This window comes from Triticum aestivum, chromosome 7D, assembly GCF_018294505.1.
Source record: "Triticum aestivum cultivar Chinese Spring chromosome 7D, IWGSC CS RefSeq v2.1, whole genome shotgun sequence".
Lineage (NCBI taxonomy): Eukaryota > Viridiplantae > Streptophyta > Magnoliopsida > Poales > Poaceae > Triticum > Triticum aestivum.
Genome location: NC_057814.1, coordinates 613,931,764 through 613,945,086, shown reverse-complemented (window position 1 = coordinate 613,945,086; position 13,323 = coordinate 613,931,764).

Genomic DNA, 13,323 nt, shown 5'->3' with positions numbered 1-13,323 from the left:
TATTTATTCTTTAGGTACAAAAAATTACAAACTTTCTGTTAGTGCTTAAACTTTTCAAATTTGAATAGTTTAAATTTTGAATTATTTCAAATTTGCGTGAATCACTAGTTTGTGAATAACTTAACTTTAAAAATACATTTTTCCAGTGATTCTTTTTTATGTTTAATATTAGTGTGTTTTATCATTATATTCAATTTGGTAATGCTTAGGTTATTTAAAAAATGAAATGCCTTTGTAACAGATGAGTTTTCGTCCGAAACCCTGATACTTCGAAAGAGATTGTCCATTTTGTACACGAAGTGCATCCAGTTTTTGCCATAACCCTCTCTACTTTTTTGCACATGCTATGTGGGTGAAATTATGATACCATGCCAACTTTCAACCTTTTCGGAGTTCATTTGAAGTGCTTTTCAATTTCAGGGTCATTTAGCTGAAAAAAATCAGTAAATGCATGAAAGAACTTGTTTGCACATAAAATTTCTTCGTGTTTCAAATGCCAAAACACATAACTACCTTAACTATTACAGAGATTCCCTCCTGGGTGTGAAACACAAAATAAAGTGATGATAGTGAAGCCGATCACATCCCAGATCTTTGGGTGTGAAACTTTTTCTTCGCGTGTGTCCCTTCGCGCCGTAGCCATGGAAAATCTTCATCATTTAACTGGATGCTCGGGTCAATATTCACTCTGAATGGAGCAATTTCATCAAACTTTTCATAATCTTCTGACATGTCTGTCTTGTCATCCACTCCCATGATATTTCTTTTCCCAGAAAGAACTATGTGGCGCTTTGGCTCATCGTATGATGCATTCGCTTCCTTATCTTTTCTTTTTCTCGGCTTGGTAGACATGTCCTTCGCATAGAAAACCTGTGCCACATCATTGGCTAGGACGAATGGTTTGTCTGCATACGCAAGATTGTTGAGATCCACTGTTGTCATTCCGTACTGCGGGTCTTCCGTTACCCCGCCTCGTGTCATATTGACCCATTTGCACCGAAACAAAGGGACCTTCAAACCACATCCGTAGTCAAGTTCCCATATGTCCTCTATGTAACCATAATATGTTTCCTTTCCCGTCTTGGTTACTGCATCAAAGCGGACACCACTGTTTTGGTTGGTGCTCTTCTTATCTTGGGCGATCATGTAAAATGTATTACCATTTATCTCGTACCCTTTAAAAGTCATTATATTCGAAGATGGTAACTGGGACAACGAGTACAAGTCATCTTCAATAGAGGCGTCATGCATGGTACGTGTCTGCAACCAGCCGGCAAAACTCCTCGTTTGTTCACGTGTAATCCAGTCATCAGACTGCTCTGGGTGTTTGGAGCATAGAAAATTCTTGTGTTCGTCCATATACGGAGCCACCAAGGCGGAATTCTGTAGAACTGTGTAGTGTGCTTCAGTGAGAGACTGTCCGTCCATACATATTATTTGATTTCCTCCTAGCGTGCCTTTTCCATCTAGTCTGCCCTTATGCCGCGATTCAGGAACACCAATCGGCTTAAGGTCAGGAATAAAATCAATACAAAACTCAATGACCTCCTCATTTTCATGGCCCTTGGAGATGCTTCCTTTTGGCCTAGCACGGTTATGAAGATATTTCTTTAAGACTCCCATGAACCTCTCAAAGGGGAACATATTGTGTAGAAATATAGGACCCAAAACGTTAATCTCTTCGCATAGGTGAACTAGGACGTGCGTCATGATGTTGAAGAAGGATGGTGGGAACACCAACTCGAAACTGACAAGACATTGCACCAAATCATTCTCTAACCTTGGTATGATTTCTGGATCGATTACCTTCTGAGAGATTGCATTGAGGAATGCGCATAGCTTCACAATGGCTAATCGAACGTTTTCCGGTAGAAGGCCCCTCAATGCAACCGGAAGCAGTTGCGTCATAATCACCACTACTGGAATCAGCTTCTTTGCCGTCCGCCATGGCGGACGGCAAAGGCATGGTTCACGGACGGCAAAACTCTTTGCCGTCCGCTAACTGTCCGGATGAACGCATGCCAGCAAAGGCCTTCTTTGCCGTCTGCTTCCTAGAAACGGACGGCAAAGGATTATGCCGTCCGCCATCCGAGGCCAGCAGACGGCAAAGACTACGGATGACAGTGCGGTGGCGTGAGAGACGTTAGGGGTTTAACGACGCTCTTTGCCGTCTGCCAACGGACGGCAAAGAGCTCAGCTAGGCAGAACTGGGAAGCTGCCACGTGTGCAGCTATGCCGTCCGCCGGCAGATGGCAAAGAGGTATGAATCTTTGCCGTCTGCTGGCTGACGGCATAGCTGGTCACTTTGCCATCTGCCAGCAGATGGCAAAATGACCAAATAGGCAGCCAGTGTTCCCAGTTTGCACAGGTGACTGCCACGTGTCCTCTTTGCCGTCTGCTAGCGGACGGCAAAGCTCTTTGCCGTCTGCTAGCGGCAAAGAGGCTACATATCCCCTGATTTTATTTTAATCCATTTAATTTGACAGGGTTTCAAACACAGATATACATGCATACATATGGAACATATCCAACAACATATAACAGCAAGTCCAACATCATATTTCATAAAATCCAACAACATATATATCCAACATCATATTTCATCAAATCCAACATAGTTCAACAAAGTCCAACATATCCATATATACGTGCATAACCAGAAACTAGTTTCCAACAACATATCCATGCATACATATTGAACATAATCAGAATAGTACACTCCATGAATCCAAGCTTCCTCATGTAAAGCAAATCTGCAAATTGGAAAGATGAAAGTTAGAAGAAGAAGAAGAAGACTAGTTAGAAGAAGAAGAAGAAGAAGAAGAAGATTTTTTCTTCTATTTCTTTTTCTCCTCTCCTCTTCTTTATCTTCTTCTTCTTCTTCTTCTTCTAGCTAAGGTAGGTAAAAATGTCATTTTATTGCTAAGCTAGGTAAAAATGCTAAGTGTAGGTCATTTTAGAGCTAAGGTAGGTAAATAGGTCATTTTGGAGCTTAGTAAGGTTATTATGTCATTTTCGAGGAAAATAACCTAAGTCTATATCATTTTGGAGCAAAGATTATCATGCCATTTTTTACCTAAGTATGCTAAGTATGTCATAAATGAACTGAATAAGCTAAGTATATCTTATTTTTATCTAACTTAGGTAATTATGCCATTTAGGACGAAAATAAGCTAAGTATCCATTTGTAAAGCAAAACACTAGAGAAAACTTACCCTCATCACAACAAATGTGATGAAGATTGCAACTAACGTAACAATTGATCCAACGGCATAATGATACCAAGCCTCATTATCAATGGCATAGTTCCTAATCTTCTTAAGCTTCAGGCGCATTGCATCCATCTTCAAGCGCAGTGCATTCATCTTCATCTTGTGATCATCGATGGCATCGGCAACATACAACTCCAATGTCATCTTCTCTTCTTCAATTGTTTTAATTTTTTCTTTCAAATACTCAGTTTCTTTTTCAACTAAATTTAACTTCTCGACAAGAGGGTCTGTTTCAAATTCCGGTTCACATACCTCCTAGATTAAAATATCTCTATGTCAACTTGATGGCCATAATTTGCATAAATGCGAAATGCAACAAATAGTTATGAAAGAGAATTTACCACATCCGAATCATAAAGCGGGCGAGGGCCGACCGGGACGGAAATCAAGACCATGGCACTATGTATAAGAAACAATCATACAAAGTAAGAAAATTATAAATACCAACTATATAAATCATACAATCATACAAATAACTATATAAATCAAGTACAACATAAAAATTTGAATACCTAATAATCATTATCGGTAATGGTGTGCTCATCATCATCATTAATAAAAGCATCATCATCATCACTATCGGTAATGACGTGCTCATCATCATCATTAATAAATGCATCATCATGTGGAAGGCCACCTTTACGTAATCGTTCAAGCATTGACAGGTCATATGCAGCAGTAACTTCTTCTTCTTCCGGCTCTTCTTGTTCCGGCTCAGGGGTGAAGTCGGATTCACTATCGTTGTCTACTTCAATGTTCTGGGGTGGAGTAGAGCGGTTCTTGAAACGTTTTTTGGAAAGACGTGTTTCTTGGAAGAATTCTCCTTCTCATATGTGTCCTGGTTAATGTGAGGTTCATAATCCTTTTCATTGGGGGGAGGTGGTCTAACACGTGGCGGCACTTCATAAACGACGTCCCAACCACTGCGATTTGGATCACTTTGACAGGCCCACGGTAGATAGAAAACTTGGGTTTCCTGTTGAGCCGTATTATAGAAATCGGGAACATCCAAATGGGTGCTTTGTTTGATTTCGACTAGCCCTATATGTTAATGAGTCCTTTTAGTCTCCCTCGGCTGGAACCAATAACATCTGAAGACTACGACGTTTGGTGGGTTTTCACCATAGAATTCAAGTTCATAAATTGCTTCAACTCTTCCATAATACTCGATACCTCCTTCGCCGATAGCAGAGACACAACAATTTGTAGACTTTCGGTCGGCCATAGATAGCTCTTTGCCATAGGTATGAAAGCGATACCCGTTGATGTCGTATTTGTCAAATGAACGGACCTTATAAGCAAAACCATTAGCTACTTGTCTCAATTCGGCATCCATAATCTCTGAATTAGCCTACAAGTTTAATACGAAAGGATTGTTGTATTAGTCGCAAATTAGCCAAAGAAAAGAAAGGGTCTAATGGAAATTACCTTTTTTGAACCAAGAGATGAAACCGGGATATCCGGCTCCTTGTTTTGCCAGAAGCTCATACTCTTCGACGGAATCCTTTTGGATCACCGCTCCATATGAGAATATGGCGACGTATCGACTGCATCAAATATCCAGGAATAACAGAACTTCAAAGGAATTAGAAGTTGTGAAACAATGTACCGAGATCTTACTCGATGTACGGCCGCACTTCTGTTAGGTTGTTGAAGAGATACAGCGAAATGGTCCGCCATTCTTCAGCATCCAACCTTACTGTTTTCCAACCACTGGCTGGTGCGAGATTCCCTTTGAATAGGCTGAGGTTGGATTGACCCTTTTGAGGTTCGTCAGCATTGTACCGAGGCTTTGGATTATGCAAATGACGATTTTTGGCTTCGTAGTGTGCTGTCATGAAGTTTGCCGCCTCCTCAGTGATGAATGCCTCCGCCATCGATGCTTCTGTTCTATGTTTATTTTTACATTTTACTCGAAGCGTCTTCTGCATCCTCTCAGTTGAGTAGCACCAACGATTTTGCACGCCCCCCCCCCCAAATCGTGCCTCGGTCGGGAGATGCAAAATCAAGTGTTGCATTGGATTAAAGATGCTTGGCGGAAAGATCTTCTCTAACTTGCAAATCAACTCCGGCGCCAACTGTTCCATTTCTTCTAGGAGGCCAGGCGATAGTTCTTTCGCACAAAGAACACAGAAGAAATAGCTCAGCTCTGCCAGTACTAGCCATTCATCCTCAGGGATGAAGCCATGCAACATCACCGGCATTATCCGCTCAATCCATATGTGCCAATCATGACTTTTTAGACCAAATAGTTTCAATTTTTGAAGACTCGCTCCCCTCTTTAGATTTGCTGCATACCTATCGGGGAACATCAACTGCATTTTCACCCACAAAATAATTTCCTTCATAGCTGGCCTTCCAAGATTGAACCATGCCTTTCGCTTCGTCCAATTGATCCCCTTTCCTTTCGGTTCTTTCATGTTTTGTAACGGTCTATCACATAGCTCCTCTTGATCGACTCTAGCCTTAGTATTATCTTTTCAGTGTGCATCACGTTGATGTTGTTTGGGCAAAGGAGGTCTTTGAAGTAAGGCAGATCCCAGAGGCATGTCTTGTGAGTCCAGGCGTGTTCATTATTATACCCCTTGAAATACCCTAGACGCTCTGGATCTGGCTCGAGAGCTTTTAACTGATCTAGGGTCTGTTGGCCTGTCAACGCAGGTGGTGCAGAGTGTTTGACAACTCTACCTTTGATGAAGTTCTTCTTATCTTTCCTGAACTTATGGCCAGGATGTAGAACCGGTCTATGCAAGTCGAAGCAACTATACTTCCGCCCTGCCGTCAGCCAACGAAACTCAAGAGCTCCCTTGCATGTGGGGCATGGGAACCTTCCATGCACACACCAGCCAACGAATAACGCATACGCCGACAAGTCATGCGTGGAGTACATGTACCAGGCACGCATTATGAAGTTCTGTTTGCTAAAGGCGTCGTATGTCTTGAACCCATTATCCCAAGCTTCTTGCAATTCGTCCTTAAGCGGCTGCATGTACACATTCATATTCTTCGCCGAATAGTTGGGCCCTGGAATTATCAACGTCAGGAAAATATTCTTTCGTTGCATAATCTGCCCGGGGGGGGGGGGGATTGAGTGGAATGACAAACACGGGCCAACAGTTGTATGGGGCTGCCATCTGACCAAACACACTGAACCCATCTGTGCTGATGGTGACTCGAGGATGCCTTGGATCTTCCGTTTTTTTCCTTATGTAATGCACCGAAGCGCTTCCACGCTTCACCATCCGATGTGTGCACCATCATCACATTCCCATCTGCATCTAGTTCGGCTCTTTTTCCCGATTTGTGCCATGTCATCTGTCTGGCCGTCTCTTCGACCATGAAAAGACGTTAAAGTCTTGGTACGATTGGCATAGACCGAAGAACATTAACGGGTATTTTGGTCTGCGTCTTCTCACCCATACCGTTGTCTACCACAACATACCTGGAAGAATTGCAAATGGGACAATAGTTCAAGTCCTCATACTGAAGCCTAAATAAGACACATCCTTTCTCACAGGCATGTATCTTCTCATAGGGCATCTTAAGAGCACGGAGGATTTTGTCTGACTGGTACAGGTTTGGAGGTAGCACATGGCCTTTGGGTAGAAATCGTCCGAATATTGTCATCATCGCGTCGTAGCATTCTCTGCCCAAGTTGAATTGAGCCGTCAAAGCCATTATTTGTGAGATGGCATCCAACTGACAAAGCTCAGTGTGCTCGTGGAGAGGACGTTTTGAGGACTCCAACATTTCAGTGAAGGCCTTTGCAGATTCCTCCATCTCCTCGTCCGAGTCCCGAGCATCGTCAAAGTCTTGCACCATGTCTGCGGTCCCGGTACCATGCTCGTCGGTGCGACGATGAACCTCGACTCTGGCATGTTGGGCAGACTCACCATGTAATGTCCAGACCGTGTAACCAGGCGTAAAACCAAACTTCTGCAGGTCTTTACTCATTTCAAGCTCGTCCCTCTTTTTATAGTTGTCGCAACGGGCACAGGGGCACGAGCTAAATTCCTGGCCATTTGCAAATGCGGCTTTAACAAACCCCTTGGTTTTTGTTAACCATTCCTCGGTCCAAACTTTCTGACTAGTGTAACCGGTGTACATCCATGCACGATCATTCATATTGACTTCCTACTGGACACACAAGAAATATATACATAATTAAGCAAACCATATCCATCAGTTAATGGAGTTTGTCAGCTTTATTATGTCCATGCAACCTACACGCTAATAGGTAAAGATAGGTCCTAATCCCACCCGAGTATGTGTAGATCGGGTTCGTTTTCCCATGCTCTGCTCCGGATCCGACGCAAAATTTTGGCAGCACCTCCCCGTTGTTCTCCTGATACACGTCTCGGCAATAAGCAGAGAGAATGTGTACCCCGAGAACAACAGGGAGGCACTGACGAAATTCTGCATCGGATCCGGAGCTGAGCATATGGGAAAACGAACCCATCTACACATACTCAGGCTGTCCATGGATAACGTTGGACAATTCAAAAGAATCACGATTATAAATATGCAAATGCATGCATATTTATAGATGTAACCCTTTCGAATGGGAGACACATAATGGTTACGCATACTAATGATTGACATCTATAGCTAGCAAGTTTCATCGGGAGATGTCATTTGTGCTCACCAATGAACGCAGGGGCGGAGCTCGTCGAACACTAGACCCTCGCAGCGATGAAATAACTGCACATTTAAATCCAAAGATGAGTAACATAGCGACCCCCTAACCCGCTCGTCCCCGGGTAAACTAAATAGCAACTACCATCGGTGCAAGTTACATAAGGCGGTCGGTGTTGAACACTAGATCCACATCCCAGAACACCTTAGCGAATTTGTCTGGCAGCCTCTGCGATGAGGATTAAACCCAAGTTTTGAAATTTCAAACAACCAAACCGACTTGAGTCAGTTTGGCTGTTTCAAGTTTCAACACTTGCCTTTCAATCATCATCACAGAGGCTGCCAGACAAATTCGCAATGGTGTTTGACCGCCATCGACGCCGAGAACAGTTGCTTTGGGACGCCGGACGTCGGCGTCAATTGTGGGACGTGGATGTAGTATTCGACACCGATGGCCACATGTACCTCGCACCGACGATACTTGCTATTTAGGGTTCCATCGACACCGAGGAACCCCCTAACCCGCTTGTCCCCGGGCGCCCTCTTTTCCAACTTCTTTTTTTCATCTTCAACTTCTACTTCTTTTTTCATCATCATCTTCTTCTACTACTTATTGTTCTTTTTTCTTCTTCTTCTTTTTCTTTTTTTTCATCATTCTTGATTATTCTTAAAAACAGGAAAAACCTAAAGAAAACTATAAACTAAATGTAACCTAAAATAAAGTAAATTAACCTAAACTAACCTAAACTAAACTAAATAAACTAAACTAACCTAAACTAAACAAATATAAACTAAATCTAAAAAAACAGAAAAATAAACTCACCACTATGAGGGGCGGGGCGGCGGCGGGGCAGGGCCGGGCGGTGCGGGGTGAGGGGTCGGGGCGGCTCGGGCAGGGAGAGAGAGGGAATGGACAGATAGGGCGCGGCCCCTTATCTGCTAGGTCACAGCTCTTTGCCGTCTGCCAGCGGACGGCAAAGAGCGCACCTAGTGGGGTGGGGCCGGGGGGAAACGGACGAACTAACGACCATCTTCTTTGCCGTCTGCTGACGGACGGCAAAGATGTTTTGCCGTCAGCCAGCAGACGGCAAAGAAGATGGCCGTTAGGTCGCCCCCGTACGCCCGTCACCCACCCTCTTTGTCGTCCGCTAGCGGACGACAAAGATATGCTGATGGCAAAGCCATCCTTTGCCGTCCGCTGCCTCTTTGTCGTCAGTTTTCTGGTGGCTGATGGCAAAGCCTTTCTTTGCCGTCCGCTAGCTGACGGCAAAGAAGTGGCAGACGGCAAAGAAGTGGATTCCAGTAGTGCACATGGCAGTCATGAGACTTTAGGTTCTGGAACTTTTTCTCTGCCATATTTATTATTCCTTTTATATTCGACGAGAAGCCAGACGGTACCTTAATACTGAGCAGGCATTCAAAGAAGATTTCCTTCTTTTCTTTGGTAAGAGCGTAGCTGGCTTAACCCTGATGTATGCCGTCTTTTCCGTGCATACATTGCTGGTCCTCCTGTGCCTCAGGTGTATCATTTGTCTTCCCATACACGCCCAAGAAGCCAAGCAGAGTCACGCAAAGATTCTTCGTCACGTTCATCACGTCGATTGCGGAGCGGACCTCTAGGTCTTTCCAATAGGGCAAGTCCCAAAATATAGATTTCTTCTTCCACATGGGTGCGCGTCCGTCAGCGTCATTCGGAACAGGTTGTCCGCCAGGACCCTTTCCAAAGACTACCTTCAAATCCTTGACCGTATCATGTACATCACCACTAGTACGGTGGCGAGGCTTCGTCTGGTGATCCGCCTCACCTTTGAAATGCTTGCCTTTCTTTCTTACGGGATGCCTGCTCTGTAGAAGTCGACGATGTCCCAGGTACACATTCTTCCTACAATTATCCAAATATATACCGTCGATATTATCCAAACAGTGCGTGCATGCGCAGTATCCCTTGTTTGTCTGTCCTGAAAGGTTACTAAGAGCAGGCCTTTAGGTCAAATTCTTCCTGTCCGTGCGCATCCCACGCACGTACACCTGTTCCATTCCACAGCCGTAAGAGTTCTTCAACTAATGGCCTTAGGTACAAATCAATATCGTTGCCGGGTTGCTTAGGGCCTTGGATGAGCACTGGCATCATAATGAACTTCCACTTCATGCACAACCAAGGAGGAAGGTTATACATACATAGAGTCACAGGCCATGTGCTATGGTTGCTGCTCTGCTCCCCAAAAGGATTAATGCCATCTGCGCTTAGACCAAACCATACGTTCCTTGCGTCACCTACAAACTCCTTCCTGTACTTTCTCTCGATTTTTCTCCACTGCGACCCGTCAGCGGGTGCTCTCAACTTTCCGTCTTTCTTACGGTCTTCGCTATGCCATCGCATCGCCTTGGCATGCTCTTTGTTTTGAAAGAAACGTTTCAACCGTGGTATTATAGGAGCATACCACATCACCTTGGCAGGAATCTTTTTTCTGGGGCGCTCGCCCTCGACATCACCAGGTTCATAGCGGCTGATCTTATAGAGCAATGCACTGCATACGGGGCACACGTTCAAATCCTCGTACTCACCTCGATAGAGGATGCAGTCATTAGGGCATGCATGTATCTTCTGCACCTCTAACCCTAGAGGGCAGAAAGCCTTCTTTGCTTCGTACGTACTCTCGGGCAATTCGTTGTCCTTTGGAAGCATATTCTCTATCATTACCAGCAACTTTCCAAATCCCTTGTCAGATACACCATTCTCTGCCTTCCATTGCAGCAATTCCAGTGTGGTGCCCAACTTTTTCTTGTCAGCTTCGCAATTTGGGTACAACAATTTCTTGTGATCCTCTAACATGCGCTGCAACTTCTTCTTCTCCAAATCACTTGCGCAGTTTCTCTTTGCATCGGCAATGGCCCGACCTAGATCATCAGCGGGCTCATCTGATGCCTCTTCTTCAGCTTCTTCCCGCATTGCTGGCTCAGCTTCTTCCCCCATTGTTGTATCATCGTATTCAGGGAACCCATGGCCAGGATAGCTGTCGTCGTCCTCTTCTTCTTCATTGTCTTCCATCATAACCCCTCTTTCTCCGTGCTTGGTCCAAACATTATAGTGGGGCATGAAACCGGACTCAAACAGGTGGACGTGAATGGTTCTTGACTTAGAGTAATTGTGATCATTTTTACAGCCAGCACATGGACAAGGCATAAAACCATCCGCCCGCTTGTTTGCCTCACCCGCAAGCAGAAAAGTTTGCACGCCATTAATGAACTCGGGATAGCATCGGTCATCGTACATCCATTGTCGGCTCATCTTCATTACACAACACCGAAAAGACCAAATTAATACAAGTTCATACATAAAGTTCATACAACACTTAAATGCAACAAACAAATAACTTTCTAGCTAAAGCATTTAAATGCAACAACAAATGCGATCAAGATCGCAACTAAGGTAACAATTGATCCAACAGCATAATGATACCAAGCCTCACTATCAATGGCATATTTTCTAATCTTTCTAATCTTCAAGCGCATTTTCTCCATCTTGATCTTGTGATCATCGACGACATCGGCAACATGCAACTCCAATTCCATCTTCTCCCCCTCAATTCTTTTCATTTTTTCTTTCAAATACTCGTTTTCTCTTTCAACTAAATTTAACCTCTTGACAATAGGGTCGGTTGGAATTTCCGGTTCACATACCTCCTAGATAAAATATCTATGTCAACTTGATGGGCATAATTTGTCATAAACACGAAATGCAACAAATAGTTTTAAAAGAGAATATACCACATCCGAAGCATAACAAGGACGAGGGCCGACGGGGACGGATATCAAAACCATGGCACTATGTATAACAAACAACGTACATGTAAGATAATTATACGAGTAACTATATATCCAAATCACACAAACATCAATTTTTTATATACAAAATTCATGAACAAGAGGCTCACCACAAGGTGGTGCCGGCGACGGGATGGTGCAGGTGATCGACGGTGGTTACGACGGAGATGTAGAAGGCACTAAGTAAACCACACCTACATATGCAAACTCAGTGTTATTTTTTTTACCTCAAATTGCATATAAATCAAATACTAGCACATATAATTCCTCCCAAATTACTAAACTCACAAATGAATCACTATATAAAGCATTGCAAGAGCTAATCTAGCAATGAGATATGAAAGGACAAAGTTGCTAACCTTTGTGATCATTTGAATGGATGAGGGCCTCCAAATCTTGACAAATTTTGGGCAAAATGTGTGATGAGCTCGAGAGGAAGAGGGGAAGAACAGAGAGGAGAGGGGAAAGGGGAAGAACATAGCTCGGGTGGACGAAGGGTTTATGTAGGACGACCTTTAGTACCGGTTCGTGGAACGAACCGGTACTAAAGGTGCTGGAGGGGCCCCAGACTGACAACATCCTGCCACCACTCTCTTTAGTATCGGCTCGTGGCACGAACCGGTGCTAAAAGTTCGCTACGAACCGGTACTAAAGAGCTCCTCCCGCCTAGCCGTTGGAACCGGCACTAATGGACACATTAGTGCCGGCTCAAATTCAAACCGGGACTAATGTGTCTCACATTTGACCCTTTTTCTACTAGTAGCAAGACTCAATTAACCGCGCTTTATAAGTTGAAGCTCAGGCTCTGGATTCGATGCTCATAACATTTTGATATTTCTTTTTTGAAACCGAAACAGAGAACATGAATTCTCCATTAGCAATAATCGTATTTTTTATCATATGTTTTCCTTCTTAGGAAAATAAACCGCATGTTTATTACCATCAAAATGAGAAGTAGGTTTGCTTTAATCACAGTAATAACATCCCTTGCAGTGTTAAGAAAATGTGTTCTTTTGGTGTTAGATTAAACGACACCAATGGGTACTTCCATACCGAGCGAATACAATCTCTACCTAATAATAAAGCACGGAATGCTTCTGGTCATCCGTTGTTTCTTTCTGCAGACCCCCCCTCCCGCCTTATTTTGCACAATAACCCCTACCTTTTATGCTAATTAACTCGCGGTCCATATTTAAGTCACAGTGAATTGTTATTTTGCAGTTTTACATACCCCCCGCCTTTTTCATTAATTAACCCACAGTCCATCTTCAAGTGAGAACGAATCTTTTTTTTGCATTTTGCACAATATCCCCTGCCTGTTATGCTAATTGACCCGCGGTCCATATTTAAGTCGCAGTGAATTGTTATTTTGCAGTTTTACATACCCACCACCTTTTTCATTAATTAACCCGCAGTCCATCTTCAAGTGGGAACGAATCATTTTTTTGCATTTTGCACATTACCCCTGCCTTTTATGCTAATTAACCAGCGGTCCATATTTAAGTCACATTGAATTGTTATTTTGCAGTTTTACATCCCCCCCCCCCCCCCCCCCCGCGATATATGTGTTAATAACCCCGCTGTCTATTGA